The sequence below is a fragment of the Squalius cephalus genome (assembly GCF_949319135.1).
Source record: "Squalius cephalus genome assembly, chromosome: 2".
Classification (NCBI taxonomy): domain Eukaryota; kingdom Metazoa; phylum Chordata; class Actinopteri; order Cypriniformes; family Leuciscidae; genus Squalius; species Squalius cephalus.
In genome coordinates this window covers 53816131-53830442 of record NC_137123.1, presented here as the reverse complement: position 1 = coordinate 53830442, position 14312 = coordinate 53816131, and the positions used below count along the sequence as shown (strand labels likewise).

General features: G+C 39.4%; 1 long non-coding RNA gene across 2 annotated transcripts in view; it reads right to left on the bottom strand.

Annotated features, from left to right (window-relative positions):
- The window catches only part of LOC307151334, a 102749-nt gene extending 89275 nt beyond the window's left edge, over positions 1 to 13474 (bottom strand). The window contains exon 1 of one of the 2 annotated variants that reach the window (XR_013819863.1): positions 13330 to 13474. This is a non-coding gene — a long non-coding RNA (uncharacterized lncRNA). The remainder of the gene's footprint in view (positions 1 to 13329) is intronic. The other variant, XR_013819864.1, reaches the window with a different exon arrangement.
- Positions 13475 to 14312: the final 838 nt, after the last annotated feature.

Sequence of the window (14312 nt, the reverse complement as noted above, 5' to 3'; positions counted from 1 at the left end):
TAGTTGTTCCAATTTAGCAGACTTTAAGTATATGAATTTAGTATACCAAAAGTAAAATGTCAGAGTATTTATATTAAGTGCATAGATATGTAAATGTATTTGTAGTATACTTAGCATGAAATAAATGTATTTCAAATACATTTAGTATACCTATTTTTCACTAGAGTAGCCAATTCATTTATATAGCTATGCGAATTTAAAGTGTCAAAAAGCCTGGTACAGTAAAAGCTGTCTAAAATAAGTAATATTGTTAGACCATTACCTCTGTATGAAGCCCAGATTTTAGCTTTAAAGAGTCATTTAGCCTAGGTGGCCGTGAGAAACAGCGATGTGAAATGAATTCAACAGTAATAATATGTGCAAAGTTCAAGGGTCCATAAAAAATATTGTTATGGTAAAAAGTGTTAAATATTTGGATTACGTTTGTCCATTGCCACTAGTATAAATCCTGCATGTTAACTTTAACACACATGTGGTTAAGACACAACACAGTGAAATGGTCTGATTGCGCGACAAACGGCTCTATTGGCCCATATGGGAAATTCAAGGGTTCATAAAAACTATATTGGTCATAGGGCTGCACGATATTGAAGAAAATTACGATATGCGATAACTCATTAAATAATGCGATATTCGATATGCTATACAATAATGCTTAAAGTGTGTAAAATACACTTAAATTATCTTTAAAAAATATATTTAAAATTATATAACCTACATGCGTGTTTCACATTCTTTTTGTGATGAGAAAACATCCCTATAACTTCTGAAAGTGAACAGCAGGGTTTCAGGTAGGCCTAGATTAGGTTTATTTAACAACAGAAACTGAATAATCAAATGTAAAAATAAAACACTGCTTAGTTTTCACTGTATGAATGAAATATATACTGATTCTTATTAAAGCTACAAAAGTTATTCAGCCAAGAGCAGTGAGTGATTTTCTCTTCGTCTTTTGCTCATGACCCAAGTTATTTCAAGACGTTGCAATATGCATATCGCCATATACTGTATACATTTGCGATATTTCGATAATTTCGATATATTGTGCAGCCCTAATTGGTACAGTAAAAACTGTTCAAAATTTGGATCTCGTTAGTCCATTACCACTAGTATAAAGCTTGCATGTTTGACGTACCTATAAATATATATTGTTGTGTTGTGCTGATTTCATTGTGTTGTGCAAATTTCTTTGTGTTGTGCCTATTTCATTGAGTTGTTGTGATTTTGTTTTGTTGTGCTGATTTTGTTGTGTTGTGGCTTTTCCGTAGTGTTATGGCTTGTTTCTGTTGCGCTGTGCCGATTTCATTTTGTTGTGGTGATTTCATCATGTTGTGTCTTGTTTCCGTTGTGTTGTTTAAATTGCGTTGTTGTGCAATACTGGAACACCGTACTATAGACTTCCATTGTATGTGAATTAAAGGAATTGTTCATTAAAAATGAAATTTCTGTCATTATTATACTCACTCTCATGTCTGATACATGAAACAAAAGGATAATTTCGAAGAATCTGCACATATATCTTTTCCATACAACAACCATCCTGTGACAAGAAGCAGACAGGATTGACACTTTTTAAGAGCCCTCCAGAAATAATCAGTTACTGTACGTAATTAAATATTAGCGATATTTATGGACCCCCCCCCCACCCACCCCCCCATTATGATTTCATCCGAATAGTAGCCATCAATGGAGCAAAGATGCTCTGCCAGATGGTGTAGTTATGACTTGTAGCAGCAGGGGCTAACAGGGTAATGCTAACCAGTCGAAACCTGACCCCTCAGTTCAAACTACAAAGAACCAAATAGATTTGAGTGGGATAAGCCAAAAAACTGATTTCTGCTGCCTGTCTGAACAAAGCCTATGTGACCTCTCTTCCTCTGGGGATATTAATGTGAACTGAGTCCTCCTCCAACTCTCACTTAGACTTCAACTTTTGGATTTAGTAGCTGTATGACGCATTAAACTTCCTCTGTCCATGAGTGTCCAACTGTTTTACACATTTGTGAAGTTTCATGGTGCCGTGACAGCACTTTGCCTTCAGCAGCTGGAACACCTCTGCTTCAGTTTCTCCAGGGATTTCCACCCTCTTTAATTATTTTAAACCTCTCCAGTCCTCTTCCTTTCCCTTCACGCTCTATCTCCCTCTCTTTCGTGTCTCCCCCCAATCCTACATTCTCTCTCTCCCTTGTCGAAACAGCTGTTGTTTATCAATTCTCCCCATCTCTATCGCTCCGTCCCGGTGTGAGGGATGGGGGGTCCCATCCTGGGGGGCTCTTGTCACTCACTGATCACCTGCTCCAGGGTCTGGGAGACAGTAGTCTGTCCCTACGGCAAGCGCATACCGGTCAGCACCATGACAACAGAGCTAATGTATGCAAGGGAGATGAAAGATGACGATGGGTTGTCCCAGTGGAGGTAAGACCCAGTCAGCAGCAGAAGAGAGAGAGAGAGGGAAAGGCCCTCAAGACAAAATCAGAGAGGGTGAATTTTGGAAAGGAAGACCGAAGCTCTGTTACAAAACCTAGAGAGCTGCCTTGTTGTCAACTGCTTACAAAGGTATCTCTTCTACTGCTGACTGGGTCTTACCTAACTGAAATGGAAACTCACAAATGTCATTTGAGACACTCTACTAGGCAGCAAGGTACCCGACGGGTGACCCGCAAATTTTGCTCAAACGGGTGAAAAATATCTAACTGTGTCGGATACGGGTGCGGGTCGGGTCGGATACGGGGGAAACACGGGTCTAAACACGGGTTTAAAACAATCACGTGCAAACGTAAAAATATATGCATATTTTTAGGAACACATCTACAAAAATATGCCTGTATTTCAAGTTGATACAATAATTTAAAATCCACATCAGTTTATTTGTGCCCACGCCCTACCAGGATCTCTATACCTACTTTCACTTTTAAAAATTCATCATAAACATGCGTGCGATCTGCTTGCAGTTGTCGAGATGGATGCTGAGGAGTTGAAGAAAAGAATAGCTAGTGGAGATTGTAAAGTTGTCGACAATACGTCATCAAAAACCAAGTCCAGTGTGTGGGAGAAATTTGGAGTTATCTGAAGAAAACAATATTGTGAAAGGCTTTGCTGCATGCATTTACGCTGAGGAAGCACACAGATAACTGTGGTAACAAACCAAGCAGTTCAATCGAACAGTATTTTTCAAATTTAACACTAAGTATGTGTGGTGTGCAGGGCGTGTTTGAACCCAAAATTGTCAGATGTAGGCTAGACGAAATTGCGTGGCAGATATACGGCCCTATTTTAACGATCTGAAACGCAAGTATCAAGCGCGAAACGCAAGTAACTTTGTGGACGGGTCTTGGGCGCTGTTGCTATTATACCGGCGGGATAAATGACTCTTGCACCCGACGCAAATCTAAAAGGGGTTGGTCTGAAGTAGCTTCATTATTCATAGGTGTGGTTTGGGCATAACGTGAAATAAACCAATCAGAGTGACATCTCACATTCCCTTTAAGAGCAGGTGCGCTTGTTCCATGGCGGATTGCTATTATAACGGCAGATTTGCCAGGCGCACGCCAGGAGTGGTTCACAGCTGAGGAGACGTTCTCGTCAGGGCCGTAAAAGACAGAGAAGTTACATTGGGGATGGGAGAAACCCACCCAAATTAGCTTTGGTTAAACAGGCGTATAATAATTTGGGTAAATGTGTAAGCTAGATTTATGCCTATTTTTTCACATCTTCATGGACACAACAATGATTTCCCTCGTGTGTTAATATTTTTCCTTGTAATAATGTATGATTTTCTAAAAATGAGAACTGCTGCGTCTGTGAGTAGATGAGATAAGCAAAGTGTATGCGCGTTGTGCACACGCGACATTGATTATGGCCAAGCATGCGCCCTTAAAATAGCATATGAATAACATGCATGCGCCACTGACTTTAGACTAGGTTTTTCTGGGTCAGTGGCGGAATTGTTTTCTAAACCTGCAAAATAGCACCAGGGAACGTTTGCGCCGGAACACGCCTCCTCTTTGCGCTGAACCGAAAATTTATTTCCTAATTTACCAACGTGAGTCTGTGGAGGGAAAAGTCCGCTGTGTGCGGGTGCAAAATAGGAATGATACATGCGTCGGTGTACAAAGTCAATTGCGCTGGGTGCAAGATAGGGCCCATAGTGTTGTAGCCGTGTCTGTTCGATTGGTAAAATGTTATTAAGCTACTCAGTTTTGTGGTAACGTTAGCCATGTTCTTCATGTACCGGCCTTTTGACGGCTTCGGCTGAAGTTGTCCTTGTGTTAATTGTCGTGTAATAACTTCTGTATGACCTGGCAATAAACATTTTTGTAAGTGTGTCTATAATGTGATAGTCTAAACTGATTTTATTTCGGTTGCGGGTCAGGTGGTCGGTTCTATTTTAAGCGGGTCGGGTCGGTTGCGGATTTTAATTAGTGCTGCTGTCGGAAAACGGGTCAGATGCGGTTTTAAGCACTGCAGGTACAGGCGGGTGCGGATTTACAAAATCGGACCCGTGCAGGACTCTGATCCATGCCTGCCTACCTTTTGGAACAGCCTTTAAATCAGTAATAGTACAGCTATGATGCCTTACAACACTGTCTAGGATTAGGGACAGAACTACAGAAAGAAGAGTTGAGAATTGATGGGGAATAAAGATGGGGAAAGTGACAGCAGAGGCAAACACAGTAAAGCAAACAAACACAGAGACATCCTTCCTGGTTTGAAATGTATAATTTCTGTGTGGCCCAATGGCTACTGTGTTTTCTCATTTAAAGCGGCGCTATGCAGTTGTGTCAATTTCTTCGCTGTTTTCTCGCTTTTTGCTCGCAGGTTTCACTATAGAGCTCCCCCTACAGTATAGATATTTGACAACACTGTCGTAAAAACTCGTTGGCGACTCTCCCCCCTCCCATCTTCTCCCTCTGGTCATGTGCATTTGTTTTCAAAGAAGCTGGCGAACGCACGGAGCCATGTCCACTGAGGTTTGTATGATACACAGAAGGCTAGCATATAAGCATATAGCATATATGCATGCATATAGCCCGCCGGTCCAAAGTTGCAAGGGTGTTTTTTCCGCTCACAGGCGCTAGGTGGAAGCGAGACGGCCACCATTCAACCCGAAAAATGTCATATTCCAATGACTCCGAAGCTGTTCAGTTAAGGTAAATTAAGCTAAAAAAAACTGCATAGTTCCCGTTTAAACTGAAAACTCACATTATCGATCTCTCCATCTAGGACTAATTGACATTGCAATGTTGACATCTGCTGCCAACATCCACTTGACGCTTCCTGATGTCTATGTCAGTCCAGTTTCTCTCAGAAAGAAGCCGATACTCTTAAATGGTTCCTCTATTCACTCTATTGATTTCTCCACCAGTCTACAAAAGCTAAAGGTAGCTTGTAGACTATGGAAGAGCTGTATTAGGCTTGTTTTGGTCAGCACTTGAGGAAGGCCTAGCAGAGAACAGCTATCTTCCTCCTTTAGTTGTGAGACAACAAAAACAATCAATCCAGTCCCAGAGAGGAAAAGAAAGCACACAGCCACTTTGTGCTCTACTGCACTACTCTATTTGATCTTTCAATCTATGCCTCACAGGCAAGATCTTGACCCAGCGAAGAGTATGTGTGAATGTGTGTATAGCGTTATCAAAATCTCAGAAAGGGTATTTCCTACCCTTTTGCACCTTTCGGCCTATTATAATCAACAGTGATTTGGCAAATTGAGGCCTAGTGCTCTGCATTTACCTCTAAAGCCCGGGACACACCAAACCGACGCCAAAGAACTAGCGCTGATGAATGCCGACTGTGTTGTCGCCTACAGGCGACTGTCAGCTAGAATGTGCGTTCTGCGCCTGCGTGTAAATGAGACAACTGTCTGCAGATATATTCATCTATATTCGTCATTCAGAAAGGGAAACTGACACTGCAGGCTGCAGATACACAAACCATAAACAAAGCAGTGTGTGCTTACCGTTTTGAATATCAATCCTGCTAAACACTTTATTCCACTCCACTCATGTTAATATTGAAATATTCGCCAAGGAACACTCAGGTAAGATGACGTAACATTAGAACAGCCTTCTATCTGTACCGTTTTGACTTCTTTGCTCGCTGTTTTGCTATTATTCTCGTGCACTGACTCGTTCACTAAGCTGAACAGCCAATCAGAGTTCCCTCTTTCACCGACGGCACAATGCAGAATTGGCCCAAAAAAACCCGACGGCATCAGACTAGAGCCAACGGTGCGGAACACACCGGGAAAACTACATCGGCCGACGCTCAAAAACGGTCCGACGTTGCCCAACGGCTGATTGTCGTCTTGGTGTGTCCCGGGTTTAAAACATATGAGCACTCCTGCTCCAATCTCAAGAACTTAAAAGGAACCATGGGAAGATACACAAAATTGCCCCTGATTACCAGGCCTTGGCTGTCTGGAAAAGATAACAATTTGGAGATGACTTATCTTAGCGTAGATAACAGCCATCAACAGGTTAACTCTGCAAAACTGCAGGCACCATGTCTTAATCTGACTTCAATTTTAAAGCTCAAATGCTATAGCACGGCCATTTTCCAACCTAAATTTCATTCTCACTCATTTTCGCTCTCTCGCAGCCAGAGATGTTGAAACAACGTAAGTTTTTATAGGCAATGAAAAGGCATGAAAATGATTACTAGGGAATGATTTGACATTTGAGCTTTGCTACAGTCTCAAATACCAAGTTGGATTTGGTCCCAGCAGCATTTTCTGATGCCCAGTGCCACTTGCAAAAAGGTCAGCTAAACCTACAGCTTGCACGCTGATGGACACATTCAAAAGTGGTGTTTTAAAAGTAATGTACATAAAGTTAAACTAAGTGACTGCTTTTGCTGATGATGTAAAACACATAGACTCAAATGACACTTGTGCTGTCTAAGAAGATCATACAGTTTGTGGCCAATGACTCCAACGCTTAAAAACATTATTCACATCCAAAGAGCTCTCCCAAGATCTCCTAAAAACGTCAAACAAAAAGTATTCTCCATCCATCTTAAAAGAATACACACAGCGACACTATAAAAGCTAAAATATTCAGTCGAAAATAGGTTCTTATTGAGCCTCAACTTTGCAAGTACATCAAATAACTTACACAGTGTCCCTAATGCTGCTAAATGAAATGCGACAAGGTCATGAGAAATGCAGTCACTTTTTTCCCTCTCATTATTAGAGCTGAAACACAATGATCTGGTGCAGAAGTACAGCACAGTGGATTGCGAAATCCGCATCTACCTTTAAGTTAGAAGCACAGTCTGGAATCATTGAGCAACTACTCCCTATGGGTTTCTGAACTAATATAAGGCCAAGCCATTCACTGCTGCTGTGGAAAGAAAGGAAAAACATATAACATTAGCTTAGCCTACAGAAATAGATACGGCCATGGAAAAGAAACTGACTTGGGTACATGATTGGCAAGCTGCAGGGTGCTCTGACTGACAGTAGATTTTGGAGTGCTTTATTTTTAGCACCTAAAAACACTTCATCTAGTGGGTAGAAAACCATGCACTGAGACCAGTCAAGAAGTATAAAAGGCAAAAGGAAGGGAAAAAAGTGTGATATAGTGTTCTTGCTGTAAATTAACGTTAGTCTGCAACTTTAACATTTCCTTGAAAAGAAACCATCCAGGCCTAATTATCCTCGTCCTTGGCCACGAGGACAGGAATCGCGTTTGCATGCGGCCCGTGGAGGAAGAAAACACGGTTCGCTTTCTCCTCATTGGAAACCCCAGCAGACCTGTGCATCTTAGCGCAACGCGTCTCGCCCGAAACACGACTGATGCGTATGATGAGCTGGACTGGGCTAGGAGAATTGGATCTTTTAATCTTGCAAAGTGGGAGAGGAACTCACCAGGCAGAACTGATTGAATTTTTGCTCCTTTTTTCTTCTCTGAGCAAGTCCAGAATTGGGGCAATAAAGTTATAACAGCATTCATTATTTTTCACTGAGCGCTGGGACATTAGTGTCTTCTCGCGCCTTTCCTTTGGCCTTTTTCCCCATAATCCCCACATCAGAAGGCCAGATAAAATTCAGGTTGCTTTGATTGGGACCACTTTTCACAGAGACATTCATCCACTTCGGTGCTAACCTACCACTGTAGGCGAACCTACCGCTAAGTACAGTTATCCATACAGCCCTTACAGTGTATATCACTGCTTCATGACAACCAAAAAATAACTTGACTAATGATGACTTGTATTGAGTCTTGCATTGTTTCTCATTCTCTTGCAAAATCATTCAGTGTTAATGCTACTACGCATGTTTCTTTTTAGCCTGTACTTAGAGTAACTATAAATTTCAAGGCAGCATGACAATACAACGTTAGCTTAGCAACAAGCTAATGTCAATGTTTTAAGATATACTACTGTTCAAAAGTTTTGGGTCAGTATGATTTAGTTTTTTTAAAGAAAGTAATACTTTTATTCAAAAAGGACATATTAAAGTGTTGGTAAATACCTTTATAATGTATGATCATGATCATGATTACTGAAGACTGGAGTAAAAATTCAGCTTTACCATCACAGCAATACATTTATTTTTTAAATATTAAAATAGAAAACATTATCTTAAAATGTAACAATACTTCACAATATTACTGTTTCAACGTATTTTTTTTAAATAAAATAAATGCAACCTTGGTGAGCAAAAGAGACTGCTTTCAAAAAACATTTGGAAAACATACAAACCCAAAACTTTCAAACAGTAGCCCTTAGTGGAAAATAAATATACCAAAATCTATTTGAAATAGGCTACATTTATTTCATGCCAAGTATATACATTTACATATTTTTGTACGTATTAACAAGTACCCTGCAATTGTACTTTTGGTATACTAAATTAGAAAACTTTTTTCTTAGTTAGAAAAGTTGTGTTCTTAATGCACTTTAGTTATCTGGAAATAGTGCTGAGGTCCTACTAAAGATACTTGAGTATATTTGATTGTGCTAAAATGGGATTGTCATGTCACAACATGACAATTACAAGACACAACACTGGGTATTATGAGAGATAGTGCATTTAATATATGTGCCCACCCCACAAACACACACAACTGTGTGTATCTAGGAGATTATATGAGAAGAGTGACCTTCTTTCTTACTGAACAGAAATTCCATCCAGCTCAATTTTGCTGATGTAACAAACTCTCATACAAGGGAAAGAATGAGAGAGTGCACTTCACACCAAGCTAGACTGAAACAAAGTAATTAAAAGACTAAATCCCTTATATATAACTACTGACAAACCGTTGTAAACATCTAGTGCATAATAATCACTTAACATTAACTGTATAGCAATCACAGAAAACAACTTATTAAACTACTTATTGTACTATTAAAAACATTGCTAATTTGATCACTCACTTGATTGTATATGCTTAGACATTTATTTGTTTACCGTTTGTAGTATTTGAGTCTGCATCACTGAACTTACATAAACATCTGGTTCTTCTCCAGAGAAAAAGTGTTAGTTTGTTCGCTTTCATCTGTCATTTCATCCAAGCAAATCGGATTGGAGAATCACTGTCAGTGAGGCAGCCGGATGTTCAGATCTCTCAGAAGAAGACAGATTGAAACATGTCTTCTCTAGTTTACCTTAATACACTCTTCTTTGCTTAATAGGGTCAGAAGCTTTTGTTAAAACATCTGCCAAGAACAGACTGTAACATTAGGCAGGGTTACAAACTGTCATGCTCCTGTCATGACAGTTTCCAATATCCATTTTGATTATCTTCTGTTCTGTATCTTCTGAGCGAGACTGTTTATGGAATACTAGCATACTGTGCAGTAAAAAGTGTACACTCCTGGGCAAAAAATAAAAAATAAAAAATGGGCCAGGCTCAAAATGGCTAAATACTAAGTTTTTAATTGTCTTAAAGACAAATGGTTGGTCAGGAAATTAGCAAAATTTAGGCAAATACACTACTTAAAAAGCCATTGCTGTCTCAGAAAATCATCAAAGTTTTTGGCAGAATATGGGAAGTTGTGTGTGGAGTGATGAATCACAATGAAACAAGTTGCATGGTGATGCTCCATAGTGCTGTCTTCGAAAATCTGCAGAGAAATATAATAATAAATGCATCTCTACCACAGTGAAGCATGAAGGAAGATGTGTCATTGTGTGGAGAGCCTTTTTAGCGGCTGGTATTGGTGATATACTTCACTGTGAAAAGTCATTTAATGCTTTGGAGTACAGGAGGATATTGCAGAATAGCTTGCTTCCCACAAATGAAAAGAAATGTCTGATGTTATTTTTCAACAAGACAATGCTCCTGCCCAAACTGCAAAAGAGTGGCTTAAGAACAAGTCCATCAGGCTCATGTTTTGGCCTGGTCTGAGTCCAGATAAAGTCCTCTGGTCTTACATTAAGTCAAACCAACCGGGAGACATTTTTCAACTACTCATGAACTGTTTGAAGCCATTAACACTGAGTGGAACAACACAGACTTTTCTTCTTTAAAAAAGTCTGCAAGTTACTTTATCTACACTGTGCAATTCTTGCTAATTTCGTGATTTGTGAAGTGATTAAAATGGTTAAGACCAATAAAAGACCAAAAAACATTTTGACTTTTTTTTGCCCAGGAGTGTATACTGGATTGATTTTTTTATAGCATGTCAAACAAGTATGCAGAATGCACAAAATGAAAATGGCCATATACTGGGAACAATTTACTAGTACTACAATTCAATACTGCATCCTATTTTGAAAAGTATGTGAAATGATGAATATAATGTATACATTTTTTTTTCCAAATAGTAAGTGGAAAAAAAAAGTATGCAAAAAAAGAAATACGTTTCATGTTTAATTCAGTGAGCGCCGTCTAGTTCCTGTTCATTCATTACACTGAAAATTAGAAATTCTAATTGAAAAACTATTGCATTTTAATATATAGTATTAATCACTGTGCTTTTGATATATGCACATTTTGCCAAATGTAGATTATATCTATACCAAATGTCGGTATGCTATGCATATAACACTTGCATACTGTGCACAGCATACATACTGCATACTACTTTCTGTCAATAATAGTAACTGGCATGCGATTCTGAATATACTGTGAGTCTTAATTTGTTTGCAGGAAGTCACTGTGGAGCGCTTGATGGTTGGAATTAATACGAGCTGTGCTAATACAGTCACAGCTTGTAGGAAAGAAGCCAACAGGTAACTGTAGTCAGTTTGGTAGGTAAATTATTAGCAGGCTCTTGTAGGTATTAGCCCATTTTGTCCACGCCTGTCTGTCAGCTGCAGTGCAATACTGTAATTAAGTGCCTGGATCTACAGAGCATGTAATCTCCTGCTTCGCACCAGTGATGCGGTGCACTCTGGGAGTTGTAGTCAGCCACAGGATTGATGGCTGCCATATGTAGTCCATTTATCACTGCCTTTGTTTGAATTCCCTATAAAATGAGACAGGAGCAGTAGAGGGGATGGACACGAACACACTCACACACAAAAACACTGGCATTGAAGTAGAAAGAAAGTGTGTGTGTGTGTGTGTGTGTGTGTGTATGAGATGTTGAAATAACTCCACTAAACATAAGATTATAGACAGGCAAATGAAACAGATCAACTCAATCTATCACTCCATCCATACTACAAACTAGAGCTGCACAGTTAATTGTTAAAAGATCCCAATCTCGATTCAAACACCCACACGATCATATTCCTAAATGACAATTCAGCATGTCCAATAAACTTTTAGCGTATAAGTACGATCACGGCGAACATTCAGATCTGCATTGCCACTGGCGCTGACCCAGAGACAGTCATGTATAACAACAACATGAAAAAAAGTACTTTCATCCACACAGTATCATTATTTATGTTACAATAATTCTAATTATCACAGAAGTACTGGGATAAAAGTTTGTAGTTTGGATATAAACACTGATGTCTATGGTATTGATCAAAAAATAAATCACTTTTTGAAAGTAATGATGATTCAAATAAAGATTGCATCATTACATTTTTACGCCAGATGGTGGCGACAAGTGACAGCTAAAAAAAAATATTTTTCATTGAATTATTCATTACAGATTTGAAAAAAAAAAAATTTTCTGATTCATCCAGTAATGAAACAAGTGAAGCATTTATGAGTGAGTCATTGAATCACTCATTCAAACCTAACTACAAATTCAGATTCAGAATCAGGATCTCTATTTTAAACAAAAAAATAAATAAATGTGATTCTCAATTTATCTAGAATCGTGCAGCTTTACTACAAAACAGGCAGACATAGAATGACAAACAGAAAGGAAAAATAAAGTGATAGAAAAACAGACAGAATGAAAGAGAATGACGGACAAAATAATAGAAATAGAAACAGACAGAACGACAGAGAATGACGGACAAAACAATAGAAATAGAGAGAGACAGACAGACAGATAGATAGAATGACAGAAGGATATAGACAGAATGGCAGAAAGAGACGGAAAGAATGGTAGAAAGAATAAAAGACAGAATGGCAGACCAATAGAAGGTTAGACAGAATGACAGACAGACAGAATGATAGGTAGACAGACAGATAGATAGAATGACAAACATACATTTAAAATAAGTGATATAACAACAAACAGAGAGATCAATAGAATGACAGACATACAGAATGACAGACAGACAATAGAAAAGAATCAAAGACATACAGATAAAACAGACAGACAGACAGACAGAACAATAGATGGAACAATGACAGATTAACAGACAGACTGAATGATAGATAAAATGACAGACAGGCAGAACTTTAGAATAACAAACAGACAGATAGAACAATAGATCGAACAATGGAACAACAGACAGAATGTTAGACAGACAGAACGGCAGAGAATGACATAAAAAGACAGACAGACGCTAGACAGAACGATAGATAGAACGGCAGACAGCAAGATAGATAGTATGACAGAAAATAGAGTTAGAACGACAGACAGAACAATAGAATGACAGAGACAGAATGATATATAGAGTGACAGAAAGACAGACAGACAGATATTTACAATGTACATAGAGTTTTAGGTATTAAGTATCAGGACTTAAAGTGGACTAGAGAAAAGTTGGTAAAGAACTTGATGCTTCTCATAGGTGGCCTTATGAGTCTCAAATGTGAGTGTTGACGTGTTTGGGTGTTTGGCTGGTGTGTATTAGTGCAGTTGCTGTACATGAGGGTTCTGTAATGATTTGCCCACACACTGAGAAAGAATTGCCTTGTTATAGCCGACTGACCACTAACCACAAGCACATACACAACACAGGAGACTCTCTTTCTCTCCGACACAAACAAACTCTCAAATCACAACAAGCTCAATTGTTCTTACTCTTATATTGAAGAGAAATGGCCACAGACATGTATCCGTTTTTGCCCTCTTTCTCTCTCTCGGCCTGTCTCTCTCTCTCTCTCTCGCTCGCATACACACCAAGAGCAAAAGGCTGCGAACAACACCCAGACCGTTCTCTAAAGCCGCTGCATACGAAACCTCTCCGATAAGGGAGGGTGTCTTCTTTCAAAACAGCTTTTAGCACTCATTTCTTGGAAGTGCCTCTCTTGCTTTCCTTGTCTCTCACTCCCTCTCGCTCGCTCAGTCATTGGCACAGTTTCGCGTATCAAGAGCTCCTCCTGCTGTCCGGAAACTTTGCCTGCGGCTCATCTGTCTCCCTTGTTAACCGGATTCAAATGACTTATGAATTTTTCTTAAATTATTTATCGACTAATTTCCATGATGTTTACCCGGAGTTTATTAAGGGAAGCTGCCCTAACACGGCCTTGTCAGAATCCATCACTTCCCATTTAAAGTCCCTCTCAGCCAATCATTACATAGAAAAGTCTATTCATTCCAACGGTTGACTCAAATAAATGATATTTGCTCAGGTTTTGTCGTCAGATTAGTTAGCTATTAAGTGTGGTCTCAAACATTTGACTGCTTATGAGATGGTGTTACTGGCTTCTATTCTGGTCCTCCAATACAAACCTCCAGCGGTTCTTGACTCCAGAGTTTCCAAGTGTGCATATGCCCGCGACCGATATGAAAGGGACTCTGATAGCAGCACGTTATTCATTTTTCTGAATAGATGTATTATGGCAGAGAGAGAGAAAGGGACTGTTGGTGCGTCTGTGTAGTCGGCCGCCTCTTTCCTCTCTAGACTGTTAATCCTATTTGGTGTGTGCAGTGAAAATGGCTGTCAATAGTTTAAGCTGATAAGCGAGAGAGGCAAAGGGTTTAACCACAGACCTCCAAACAGACTCTGGTCTCCAGAGCAGGGATAGAGTACTTTCATTCCCCCCCTTTTTTCCCCCCTTCCC